Source organism: Bos mutus, chromosome 13, assembly GCF_027580195.1.
Source record: "Bos mutus isolate GX-2022 chromosome 13, NWIPB_WYAK_1.1, whole genome shotgun sequence".
NCBI lineage: Eukaryota > Metazoa > Chordata > Mammalia > Artiodactyla > Bovidae > Bos > Bos mutus.
This window is the reverse complement of record NC_091629.1, coordinates 42168-56026: the sequence shown is the minus strand read 5'-3', so window position 1 is coordinate 56026 and position 13859 is coordinate 42168.

Below are 13859 nucleotides of genomic sequence, written 5' to 3'. Positions count from 1 at the left end.
ACTGAAGTGACTTAGCAGCAGCAGCAGCATGCTTAATTATTATTCCTTAATGGTCTGTCGGCGAAGGCAATGGCACCCCACTCCAGTACTCTTGCCTGGAAAATCCCATGGACAGAGGAGCCTGGTAGGCTGCAGTCCATGGGGTCGCTAAGAGTCAGACACGACTGAGCGACTTCACTTCACTTATGATGTAATAAAAATCTTAACTAATTGGCAAACCCAAAGAATCTCCTTGAAATAAAGATTGTTAGGTACTGCTACTGCTGCTGCTAAGTCGCTTCAGTTGTGTCCCACTCTGTGCGACCCCATAGACGGCAGCTCACCAGGCTCCTCCGTCCATGGGATTCTCCAGGCAAGAACACTGGAGTGGGTTGCCATTTCCTTCTCCAATGCATGAAAGTGAAAAGTGAAAGTGAAGTCGCTCAGTCATGTCCGACCCTTAGCGACCCCATGGACTGCAGCCTACCAGGCTCCTCCGTCCATGGGATTTTCCAGGCAAGAGTACTGGAGTGGGGTGCCATTGCCTTCTCCGGTTAGGTACTAGCCTAATTCATCAAAGTGAGACTGGAGGCCTTTCAACATAGGACAGACCTGGCTCAGATGGACCAAATACCCATTCCAGGGCCTTCCTTGTCTCCAATTTTACTTCTGTGTTAACGTATCAGACCTAAATGTCTGAAAACAGGCTGATTTTTCCGACAAAGCACAGGCCCCTGCTGGCAGATGTTTTACAGAGAAAAGAAAATAGCTTAAAATACATTAGACTATTTCAGTTACAGAAGCAACAACACAGAAAGAAAAAAACAAGGCATCTGGAAAAAGAGTAATTGAAAGAATTTGTTCCCCTTAAGCCAAGCCCCAGTTCACTGCTTCTCCTGGGAATGAGATTTTACGGTTGAGAAAACTGCTACATTTCAAATATATTCCTGGTACCCAGGAGACTGCAATGAAATGGTCTGCAAGGGCTTTAAAACCACATGGTCCTTTGAGAGTTACACTAGTAATATCCATGTTAGGAACGAGCTTAGGTGTCTGTAGAAGTCACAGTAGGGTCAGAGTGGTTCCCTAGTCACAGGATGGCAGGGTCGAGAATTGGATGTGGCTGAAGGAAGCCAGGCAGCACACATATTGGGTTAGCCAAACAGTAAGTTCGGGTTTTTGTACCATCTCACGGAAAAAGTCAAACTTTTTGACCAACCCAATACATGATGGAGGGGAGAGGCCACCTTCACCCCAGACTGCATCCTTCTTTCTTTTCCTTCTTTCTCTTTCTACTTATAGGACTCTTCCTAGAACAGATCTACTTCCTCAACCTTGATGTGAAGGTCACTGTTGGACAGGGTGTGCACCTCTCAGATCTCAGGTCAGATGCCTTAGGTCACGGGGAGCATTAAATACACCTCTGGTGACCAACTGAAGACCAAGAGGTCTGGTCAGAACTCGACTTCTTGTCCTTAGGCCAGTTCATTCGTATCCTGTGGCATTACAAGGGCACGCAGGAAGCAGTGGGCTGTGAGTGGACTGCAGCAGCACATTTGATTATTAGGGCTCCTGGGGAGGAAGATTTCTGCTTATTTAAACAGCCAAACATCACTGCCAGTGGCCCCTCAATATCAGGTCTCTCTTTCCCTCAGTAACAGAGTCCTATAAAGTGAAAGTGAAAGTCACTCAGTTGTGTCCAACTCTTTGTGACCCCAGACTATACAGTCCATGGAATTCTCCAGGCCAGAATACTGGAGTGGGTAGCCTTTCCCTTATTCAGGGGATCTTCCTGACCCAGGGACTGAACCCAGGTCTCCCGCATTGCAGGCGGATTCTTTACCAGGTCACCCACAAGAGAAGCCCTACAGAGTCGTATAAGAAAGTGTGCAACTGGGCACATGGCTGCCCAAATGAGAACCGATGTATCTCAGCCTACCTTGAGCCAAGTGTGGCCATGTGAACAAGGCTCTGACCGCAGGATATTTGTAGAAGTGGTAGGTAGAGTAGTAGAATGTACAACTCTGAGGAGTGCTTCATAATAGAAAAATCCATGTCCTTCTTTTATCTCCCCACTACCTTCCCACTGGCTGGAATGCAGATGTGATGGCTGGAGCTGGAACGGACATCTTGGGGCATGAGTTAAAGTAAGTCACAGAGGCCACGCATAGGGAAGTAACCAGATGGAAAGCCCAGATCCCAAGGCTTTCCATTCCAGCCTGGCCTGCCTACCTGACTTTCACATGAGTGAGAAACAAACTTCTACCTGAGCCTGTTGGATTTTCTGATCTTTGACCCAAACGTAACCCTAAGGAATATATATCCAGTTATATAGCATGACAGGACTCGTTATCTTGCTTACTGGGAAAGAAGTTGTAACAACAGTCTTGTGGTTCTAACTCAGTGGAAATAATAACCTGGCAGGACTCTTTGAGGAGGTCACGTCAGATTCTTGGACAAAAGACTCTTCCCTTAAGACCAATATATCTGGGTTTTCTGACCAGAGGAAAGTGTGACCATGGACTTCTCTGGCTGGAGATCACTATGGGTACAGCCTGTCAAGCAGCAGGTGCTGACATAGGCCAAGGTTATATCCACGTGGGTCATGCAGGCCCATCAAAATGGTGGGACAGTGGGCTAGGCATCGCACGGTACCTGTTCCCGAGTGTTCCTGAGGGGCGCACACCTGTGCTCTCTCCTAGCTACCTCCATTCCTCACCCTTGTATACCAACACACTCTGAGCTCCTGTAGCTGTCTCCTCTCCAGGGCAGTCCTCTTCCCACACCCACGATTCTCCTGAAGACACAGATCCAGCCCCATCCCCTCTTTGAAGCTGGTCCTTTCTTGATCCTGCTCTCACCTGCACAATGACTAACCCAAGGGCTCCCCATGACAGGTCATAGCTCGAACATACTTACTGAACGAATGAATAAATATAATCAGTAAGGCTTCAGGTCTGAGAGTTAAAGCTAACAGGAAATCCCTCCAAAGCACCACCCCCTTCAACCCCGCCTCGAGAAGTCAGGAAGCAGCGCCTATTTAAAAGAAAGCCAGCCTGAATCGTCACTGCTCTGTCCATAGGACTGTTTCACCTGTTTAAAAAATAAAAAAAAGAGGGAATACTGCCTGCTGGAATGCTAAGCAAGACTCTGAGGGAGAAATTCATCCATCACCCTTTCAGATGCAGGCCATCACCCAAGGTCAGCCTAGGAGCGAACAGCAGAATGAGGCGAATTGTTCTCTATTAAAACAAACAACATGAAATGCTTTAACACCCTGGGGTTGGTGAACCCCAGAGAAATGTGTATTTGATTGCCATCTTTTCTCCTTATCCTGGATTTTCTGGCTAAATCTCCTGTATGCCACTGGAATAGAGAAGATAAACATTTCTCAATTTTCCACCTCCTCATCCACATCTGAAACCCATAGAAGAATCTGCATACCCCAAGCAGAGCACAGGACATAAGCTCAGACCTGCAGTCTCCCCTGGAGGAGGTGTCAGATCACGACCGTTTCTCCAGAGCAGAGAGCGAGACCCTCTGGAAGGACGGTTCTGACTCCAGTTAATGCCTAACTGGAGCAGTTATGACCAGGGTCACCACAGGAGGGGCAGGGCATGTGGGGGGCATAGATGGCTAGGATTCCTCAGCCACACAAAGCCTGAGTGATCTGTGGTTGCGCTTATGCACAGTTGCTTGGCTTATCAAAGGCCAAGGAGCTGCTGAAACAATCCATCAACAAGTACTTAGTGAGAACTGGGAGAAATAAAGACAGTTGAAAACCCTGTATCAGCCAGCAAGGAATGTTAGTCTTCATGCCAGATTCTTAGCCTGGAGGTCACGGCCCAATCACAGTGGGTTATGAAATCAATTGAGCAGGTCTCTACCTGCATTTGTAAATAAATCAGGACAGAATAGAAAATATCAGGGCAGCACTTCCATAATTCTGTGAAACTTCTGTTTTGGTTCTAAAGTGTTCTTTATGAGCGCTCCAGACAAAAACATGTGGGAGCCACTGACTGAATGAATGATGGCTGGGAATTCATGGGAATTCCTCTTTCCTGTTTCAGTGTATATGCCCTGGTGGAATTCCACCCCCATCTGCACAACCTCTGACACTGTTCTTTGGGTGAGTTCAAAGAAGCCACGATTATATCCTTTTGATAGATCAGGATGCAGGTGCAAAATATATTAATAAAATGACTCCTGGTGGCCACACAGAGGACACCACTAAAATGACTGTGCCAAAAGAAAAGAGACCAAAAGGCAGGCTTGTGTGCTTCTCCCCAAACCTCCTATGGAGCCAAACAATGAACCGCCACAAGTAGCCAGAGGGTGCCAGTTAGAATGGACGCTCCACAAGGCAAAGGTTTTCTATAGCTCACTACTCTGTCCTCAGTCCTGGAAACAGTCCCAGGCACAAAGCTGGCCATCAATAAATATTAGTTGAATGAATTATTCAACAAAGGAATGAATTAGGACAAAATCACAATGTACCAACATGGACATTTACCTAACCCTACAAAGCAATCATACTTCACTGAGGTGCAATAAAGATACTCAGGCTAGACTTAGAGAACTCGCTGAGTTAGAACCAAAATGACTGAATGCCAGCTTGAAACGTATTGATGGCATCTTTTGGACTAAACTGCCCTGGCCTGGGGCACCTCTTCACACCTGAGTTCCCTCCACCTTTTCTAGCTATGCCTTCTTCTTCCCTCTCAGCCTATGTTGAAACTTCTTCAGCAAGAATGAACTCAAGGAAATTCTCCCATGCATGGACTATCTTATGATTTGATGCCATTGCATCTTCAGTGTCCTTGGCCTGAAATGCTGGTCTTCTTTGACATCATCCCATTGTCCTGTAAGTCCCAGGTCAGGTATGACCCCCTCAAAACATGCCCTTAACCCCAGCATCTGCAGAGTAAACCAAACTCTCATCTGTGCTATCTGTGTACTGCGTACAAATCCAGCACAGCTGCCGTTTGCTAACATCCTGCTGCAATTTACCTGCTTATGTGTTTTACTCTCCAACCAGATTGTGAGCCCCCTGAGGTCTACAGAGCCTCATATCCAGTGAGTGTTTATTGGGGGCAAAAATGAATACAGAAATGAATGAATGAGTAAACCAGTCAGTGCCCCTGGAGTCCTCCTGCTCAGCCTTAGCCCATCTCATCCTATCCCCATAAATTATAAGGAAATTTAAAAGATTAAAATATATAAACATGCAAATCAAATAGTGTATGGCCTGAAGCAAAAGGAAAATAGAAAGTCAAAGCTGGTGGTGCTGTCACAGGCAGAGCTCCGGGAAGTCAATGGGCTATGCCCCTGGCACTGCCCATCTGAACATGGGCCGGGCACATCCTCCCTGGAGTCCTGCTGCTCACTCGATTCAGATACATGCTGAGAGGGTGGCTCGCTCGGGCTTAACCCTGGGGAACTGGGACTCTGGGACTGGGGAAGAGCCCAGAGGGCTCGTGGGCACTCAGGCAGGGGGTGCCGACCCAAAGGGAAGGACCTTTCACGTGGGAAGAGGAAAATAGGGGAAGTCATAAAAGGGTTCAGGGTGGGGATGGCAATCTTTTGTGATAAAAGGCCAGTGAATAGGTATTTTTGCCTTGTGAGGCCCTCAGCCTGGAACACCATTCATCCAGACCATTTCAGCCCAGAAACAACTACACACAATCCCCAACACCAACCAGGGCTGTGAACCAGTTTACACATGCTGAAATACGAATTTCTTACCATTCGCATGTCACAAAAGTTTTTGTTACGCTTAAAAATGTGAAAACCACGGGACTTCCCTAGTAGTCCAGTGGTTAGGAAGGACTCCGTGCTCCCAGTGCAGGGAGCCTGGGTTTGATCCCTGCTCAGGGAAATAGATCCCACACGCTGCAACTAAGAAGTTTGCATGCCACAAAGAAAAGATCCCACATGCCACGACTGAGGCCCGGCACAGCCAGATAAATAAGTAGATAAAAAATAATTTTAAAAAAGTGTAAAAACCATACCTGGCTCAGGAGCCATACAAAGATAAACAGTGGGCCAGAAGTGACCAGCTGAGGCCAGAGGCCCAAAGTTTCTCAACCTCTATCTTAGTGTAGAGAAATCATGCTATGTAATGTCTGAAAATCTCCACTCAGAAAGCCAATACTGACATGTATGTGTATAACTGAATCACTTTGCTGTATACCTGAAACTAACACAGCATTATAAATGAACTATGTGCCGGGCTTAGTCACGTCAGTCCTGTCTAACTCTTTGTGACCCCATGCACTCTAGCCCAGGCTACATGCACAGGCTTCTCTAGCCACAGGATTCTCCAGGCAAGAACACTGGAGTGAGTTGCTGTGCCTTCTTCCAGGAGATATTCCCAACCCAGAGATCAAACCCAGGTCTCCCACACTGCAGGTGGGTTCTTTACCATCTGAGCCACCAGGGAAGACCAAGAATACTGAGGTGGGTAGCCTATCCCTTCTCCAGGGGATGTTCCCGACCCAGGAATCAAACTGGGGTCTCTTGCATTTTAGGCAGATTCTTTACAGCTGAGCTACCAAGGAAGTGAAAATTTAAGAAAAGAAAACAAATACTACATTAGTTTACTCAGAATGCTCATGATCTGAGCTATGCCAAATATCAGTATTTCTAGAATTTGGATATTTTAAGTCCGAACAAACACAATGTTCATAAAAGACTTCATCCAACTCAAATGCTTTTTGATTTTGGATGATCTTACTGTTTCCTTCCATGATAAAGGTTATTGAATGGGCTATTTAATAGATACTTGCCCAGTTATAATCCAGTGTGCTGGATCATAGAAAAAGCAAGAGAGTTCCAGAAAAACATCTATTTCTGCTTTATTGACTATGCCAAAGCCTTTGACTGTGTGGATCACAATAAACTGTGGAAAATTCTGAAAGAGATGGGAATACCAGACCACCTGATCTGCCTCTTGAGAAATTTGTATGCAGATCAGGAAGCAACAGTTAGAACTGGACATGGAACAACAGACTGATTCTAAATAGGAAAAGGAGTTTGTCAAGGCTGTATATTGTCACCCTGTTTATTTAACTTATATGCAGAGTACATCATGAGAAACACTGGACTGGAAGAAACACAAGCTGGAATCAAGATTGCCGGGAGAAATATCAATAACCTCAGATATGCAGATGACACCACCCTTATGCCAGAAAGTGAAGAGGAACTCAAAAGCCTCTTGATGAAAGTGAAAGTGGAGAGTGAAAAAGTTGGCTTAAAGCTCAACATTCAGAAAATGAAGATCATGGCATCCAGTCCCACCACTTCATGGGAAATAGATGGGGAAACAGTGGAAACAGTGTCAGACTTTATTTTTCTGGGCTCCAAAATCACTACAGATGGTGACTGCAGCCATGAAATTAAAAGACACTTACTCCTTGGAAGGAAAGTTATGACCAACCTAGATAGCATATTCAAAAGCAGAGACATTACTTTGCCAACAAAGGTTTGTCTAGTCAAGGCTATGGTTTTTCCTGTGGTCATGTATGGACGTGAGAGTTGGACTGTGAAGAAGGCTGAGCACCGAAGAATTGATGCTTTTGAACTGTGGTGTTGGAGAAGACTCTTGAGAGTCCCTTGGACTGCAAGGAGATCCAAGCAGTCCATTCTGAAGGAGATCAGCCCTGGGATTTCTTTGGAAGGAATGATGCTAAAGCTGAAACTCCAGTACTTTGGCCACCTCATGCGAAGAGTTGACTCATTGGAAAAGACTCTGATGCTGGGAGGGATTGGGGGCAGGAGGAGAAGGGGGCGACAGAGGATGAGATGGCTGGATGGCATCACTGACTCGATGGACATGAGTCTGAGTGAACTCCGGGAGTTGGTGATGGACAGGGAGGCCTGGTGTGCTGCGATTCATGGGGTCACAAAGAGTCGGACACGACTGAGCGACTGATCTGATCTGACTCTAAAAAATGAGTTTTGTCCATGACAACAAGTAAGGGACCCAGTCACAATGTGTGTGTCACCTGGGAGACTCCCAGGAGAGCCCTGCAAAATCCATTGCCATCTGCCGTTCCATTTTTACTGTCTGGATTAGCCACATAGACATCACCAGCTGTCACTCACAGCCCAGTACTCAACCACCACACACCACCCACAACATCCAACTGTTCTTCAATTTTTTGATGACCCATCATTTATTTTTAAACGTTTAGAGTAAGTCTATTATTGTTCATACACATCTGGTATTTAGACTCTTCATCTGGTATATCGAACGCAGCTATGAGTCCCCAAATTGTTTACCGAGTCCCTGTCAGATTCCATTAAATACTAAGCTCTGTTAATTCAAATAAAAAATAACTTAACTCACTTTCCAAGGACACATCTGCTAGACAATTTGCAGAATTCCACTTAAGAAAATCCTACTTGCCCGCTGATGGGGATTCCATCCTGCCCCCACCCCATCCTGCTCCATCCATCACTTGATTCCTGTCTGAAAACAACACCTGCCTGAGGCAAAGCCCAGTTATTTCCAAGCCTGTCCACGGTTATTACAAGGCAGGATGTTGGAAGTGAAGAGAGGGAGAAAAGTTCCAAGTGAGCCCTGTGGATCGTCTGGCTTGTAAACAAGATGCAGATTCAGTAACTTTACCCTTATTTCCCTGACTTGTGACCACTACATGTTGCTCTTCTGCCAAACCACCAGCCCCATGGTCAGAAGGAAAAACTCCCTCACTCCATCATTCTGCGCTTTTCGAGATTACACTGAGCTGTCCCGAAAGCTCAGGATGATACTCGTTAGGCCAGTTTTCCCGTCTAGCATATCTACAGAGAAAATATGGTGAAGATGGACACCAATGGGCCCTCCACCTCACAGAGCCAGGGAGTTAGCACCAGACCCAGTGGCAGAGCTCAAATCCACTCCTTGTTCCCTCTTCCTGCACACAGAAGCCTGATTCTGTTCACCTTCCTCCTGGTCTCGGACTCAGAGAAAAGGCCCTTTCCAGCTCTCGAAGGATTAGGATCCAGGAGGTGGATCTTGATGAGTCTAAGGTCAGACTCTACACTAGCAACAGGAATCACACTTGTTTCACCATAGTCTAAGCCTGGGGCTTTTGGTGGTGGCTTGATTATCATGGGCTGTTAAACTCAAAATGAATTAAAGAGCTAAGTATAAAGCCAGACAATGAAAAACTCTTAGAGGAAAACATAGGCAAAATATTCTTTGACATAAATTACAGCAAGATCTTTTATGATGCACCTTCTAGAATAATCAAAATAAAAACAAAAGTAAACAGATGGGACCTCAGATCAGATCAGATCAGATCAGTCGCTCAATCGTGTCTGACTCTTTGTGACCCCATAAATCACAGCACACCAGGCCTCTCTGTCCATCACCAACTCCCGGAGTTCACTCAGACTCATGTCCATCGAGTCAGTGATGCCATCCAGCCATCTCATCCTCTGTCGCCCCCTTCTCCTCCTGCCCCCAATCCCTCCCAGCATCAGAGTCTTTTCCAATGAGTCAACTCTTTGCATGAGGTGGCCAAAGTACTGGAGTTTCAGCTTTAGCATCATTCCTTCCAAAGAAATCCCAGGGCTGATCTCCTTCAGAATGGACTGCTTGGATCTCCTTGCAGTCCAAGGGACTCTCAAGAGTCTTCTCCAACACCACAGTTCAAAAGCATCAATTCTTCAGTGCTCAGCCTTCTTCACAGTCCAACTCTCACGTCCATACATGACCACAGGAAAAACCATAGCCTTGACTAGACAAACCTTTGTTGGCAAAGTAATGTCTCTGCTTTTGAATATGCTATCTAGGTTGGTCGTAACTTTCCTTCCAAGGAGTAAGTGTCTTTTAATTTCATGGCTGCAGTCACCATCTGTAGTGATTTTGGAGCCCAGAAAAATAAAGTCTGACACTGTTTCCACTGTTTCCCCATCTATTTCCCATGAAGTGGTGGGACCGGATGCCATGATCTTCATTTTCTGAATGTTGAGCTTTAAGCCAACTTTTTCACTCTCCACTTTCACTTTCATCAAGAGGCTTTTGAGTTCCTCTTCACTTTCTGCCATAAGGGTGGTGTCATCTGCATATCTGAGGTTATTGATATTTCTCCCGGCAATCTTGATTCCAGCTTGTGTTTCTTCCAGTCCAACGTTTCTCATGGACCTAATTAAACTTAAAAGCTTTGGCACAGCAAAGAAAATAATAAACAAGACAAAAAGACAACCTTCAGAATGGGAGAAATATTTGCAAATGAAACAACTGACAAGGGATTAATCTCCAAAATATACAAATAGCTCGGGCAGCTCAGTATAAAAAAAAAAAACGCAAACAATCCAATCTAAAAATGGGCAGAAGATCTAAATAGACATTTCTCCTAAGAAGACATACAGATGGGCAACAGGCACATGAAAAGATGCTCAACATCTCTAATTATTAGAGAAATGCAAATCAAAACTACAATGAGGTGCCACCTCCCACCAGTCAGAAAGCCATCATCACAACATCTACAAACAATAAAGGCTAGAGCCAGGAGAGAAGGGAATCCTCCTGCACTGCTGGTGGGAACATAAACTGATACAGCCGCTATGGAGACCAGTATGGAGGTTCCTCAAAAAAAAACTAAAAAATAGAACTACCACATGCCCCAGCAATCCCACTCCTGGGCATTTACCTGGACAAAATCAAAATTCAAAAAGATATGCACCCCAGTGTTCAGTGTAGCCCTATATACAATGGCCTGGACATGGAAGCAACCTAAATGTCCATCAACAGAGGAGTGGATAAAGGAGATGTGGTACATAGAGACAATGGAAGAGCATTCAGCATTAAAAGGGAACGAAATTGGGTCATTTGGAAAGACTTGGATGGACTTACAGACTGTCATACAGGGGGAAGTAAGTCAGAAAGAGAAAAACAAACATTATATATTAATACATGCACGTGAAATCTAGAAAATGGTATAGATGGCCTTTACTTGCAAAGCAGAAAGAGACACAGATGGAGAGAACAAACACATGGATACCAAGAGGGTGGGATGAACCGGGAGGTTGGGATTGACATACATACACTATGGATACTATGTTTAAAACAGATAACTAATGAGAACCTACTGCAGAGGACAGGGACCTCCACACGATGCTCTGTGGTGACCTTAATAGGAAGGAAACCCGGGGGGATATAAATATATACATATAGCCGATTCACTTTGCTGTACAGCAGAATCTAATACATCATTGTAAAATTAAACATTTCAATTAAACTTTATTTTAAAAATAATAATGCAATTCTGGCCAAGGAAACGACAAAGACCTCTTCTCGATGAGGCTTTAGTCAAGCTGCTCTGAGGCCTGGTGGAGAAGAGGACCTTGTGCTGAAAACACTCCAGCTTCCAGCACAAACAGTCTTATCCCTGCTGCTGCTGCTAAGTCACTTCAGTTATGTCTGACTCTGTGCCACCCCATAGACGGCAGCCCACCAGGCTCCCCATCCTGGGATTCTCCAGGCAAGAACACTGGAGTGGGTTCTCCAATGCATGAAAGTGAAAAGTGAAAGTGAAGTTGCTCAGTCGTGTCCAACCCTCAGTGACCCCATGGACTATAGCCTACCAGGCTCCGCCACCCATGGGATTTTCCAGGCAAGAACACTGGAGTGGGGTACCACTTCCTTCTCCAATGCGTGAAAGTGAAAAGTGAAAGGGAAGTTTCTCAGTCATGTCCGACTCTTAGCAACCCCATGGACTGCAGCCTACCAGGCTCCGCCGTCCATGGGATTTTCCAGGCAAGAGTACTGGAGTGGGGTGCCATTGCCTTCTCTGAGTCTTACCCCTGCACCCCATTAAAGGACATGAACCAACTCTAATGAGGCTTCTAGCAGCCTGTGGACACGCCCATGGGTGGATCCAGTGCCCTATAAGTTCTGATCAGAAAAGACTCAAAGCTGCCAAAAAATTTACCATTTGTCTCTGTCAACAGCGTGACAGGGCCTTGATCTCCCTCTTCTTAAAGCATTTATTAAAAAAAAAAAAAAAATCTCTTGCAATTTTAAGTCCTTCTTCTGTTCCTTTGAGATGTACTGGGTTGGCCAAAAAATTTGCTTGGGTTTTATGAAAGAAAAACCAAAACTAACTTTTTGGCCAACCCAATATATGTATCTCCTATAACTAAGGAGTGTCTTTCTCCAGGACCTGAGAGCCATTCCTGTCTAATGCAATCATCAGGAGCACCTCGGTCTCCCAGGCTCTGTGGGACACTAGGAACCAGCTTCCACTTCCACCAGTACCAGGTAGCAAATCCATGTGGCCTCATGGATGTAGGCTACTGATTAAGCAGCCTCCTTTCTGAGATTTTCCCTGCCTACGCTCAAGCCCCCTACTCATTCTTCTCTTACAACACCCAGCTGCCTCTATCTGGATCAGAGTTGAGTTCAGTTCTATGTATACACAAGTCTCTCTCTCTCGCCTACCATCATAGTACTGAGTGAAATCTGTCTTTCCCACCTTTAACTTATGGCAGGCTTTTTTTTTTTTTTTTAACCTGAAACATAAGGAAAGTCTGCTAAAGGGCTGCTAGTAGGATTCCAACCACCCAAGACTATGAAGGAATTTGGGGAGAAATTTCCATTTGGGATACAGCAGTTGTGTGAGGAGGTGATTTCTAGGGTTGCAACCTTGCACCATGAGGGAATAAACTCAAAGACTATGCTGAGAGCCCAGGGAGCCAGGACCCTGCCAGCCTGAGCTTCTGATGACACTAGATACAGACCCTGGACCCATGTGGCCCTGGGATGCTTATTATAGGAGATGAATAAGCATCCTACTGTTTAGGCTGCTTTGCATGTGATCCTGAAGCCAAACACATTCTAAGTGATTCAACCCACAGGATGAAGAGCTGCCCAGAGGATGTGGCAGAAATATAGTAGTGCCCAAGGAGCATCAGGGATTGTGACCACTGTAGAGCACAAATGCAACCCAGAACTCCAATAGGGAAAAAGGATCTCCGGCCCATGAAACTGACAAGCCCAAGCCTGAGTTTCGGTTCTGGACTCAGCTATGCTGACAAGGCCATCAGAAGCCTCTTCCATCTCCTTTGCTTTCCGCGGTGTCAATCTCATCCTCAGCAGGTCCATCCCATGTCACAGTGAAGATGCCAACAGCGTCAGGTGTACATTCCTCCAACTGGCAACCCCAAAAGGAAAGGGGAGCCTCTGTCCTTACAGTTCCAGCAAAGAACTGGAGCCAATGGCCCATTTCTTAGACACTGACCGTGGCCAGCAGATGTGAGTTCTACTGGGCCAGGCCTTCCTCACAGGGAGGCCATCAGTTCAATGAGAAAGGTGGCTGTAGGGAAAGTTGGGATGCCACTGCCAAAAGCAAGAAGATGGCTGAGACAGCAGCTGTCCACAAATGGTGGGAGTGAAATTAAATCTAGGACTCTGATAACTGTCCTCCAACAACAACTGCCCCAATTCACTGTGACCTAGGGAGGGCACTCCTCCCACCTCGCCCACATTATCATTTATTATTATTACTTTACAAGCTACAAAGACTATGCTTTATTATTCCTGAGCATAGTGCCTGGCTTACAATAACCACTACTCACCCAAGTGTCCCATCATTTGCATATAGAGGGGTCAGGGGAACCCAAGGACCAGCTCGTAGCAAGCCATCTCTATGAACTTAATATCTCCTCTACTCAAACAACAGAACATCAGAGCTGAAAGAAACCTTAGAAACCTTTTAGGCCAAACCTCTCAGACTATGGTCAGAAAAAATCTGCGCACCAGAGAGGGTTGGAGGTGTGGCCTCAATCACTGACTCAATGGACATGAGTTCGAGTAAACTCCGGGAGTTGGTGATGGACAGGGAGGCCTGGCGTGCTGCAGTTTATGGGGT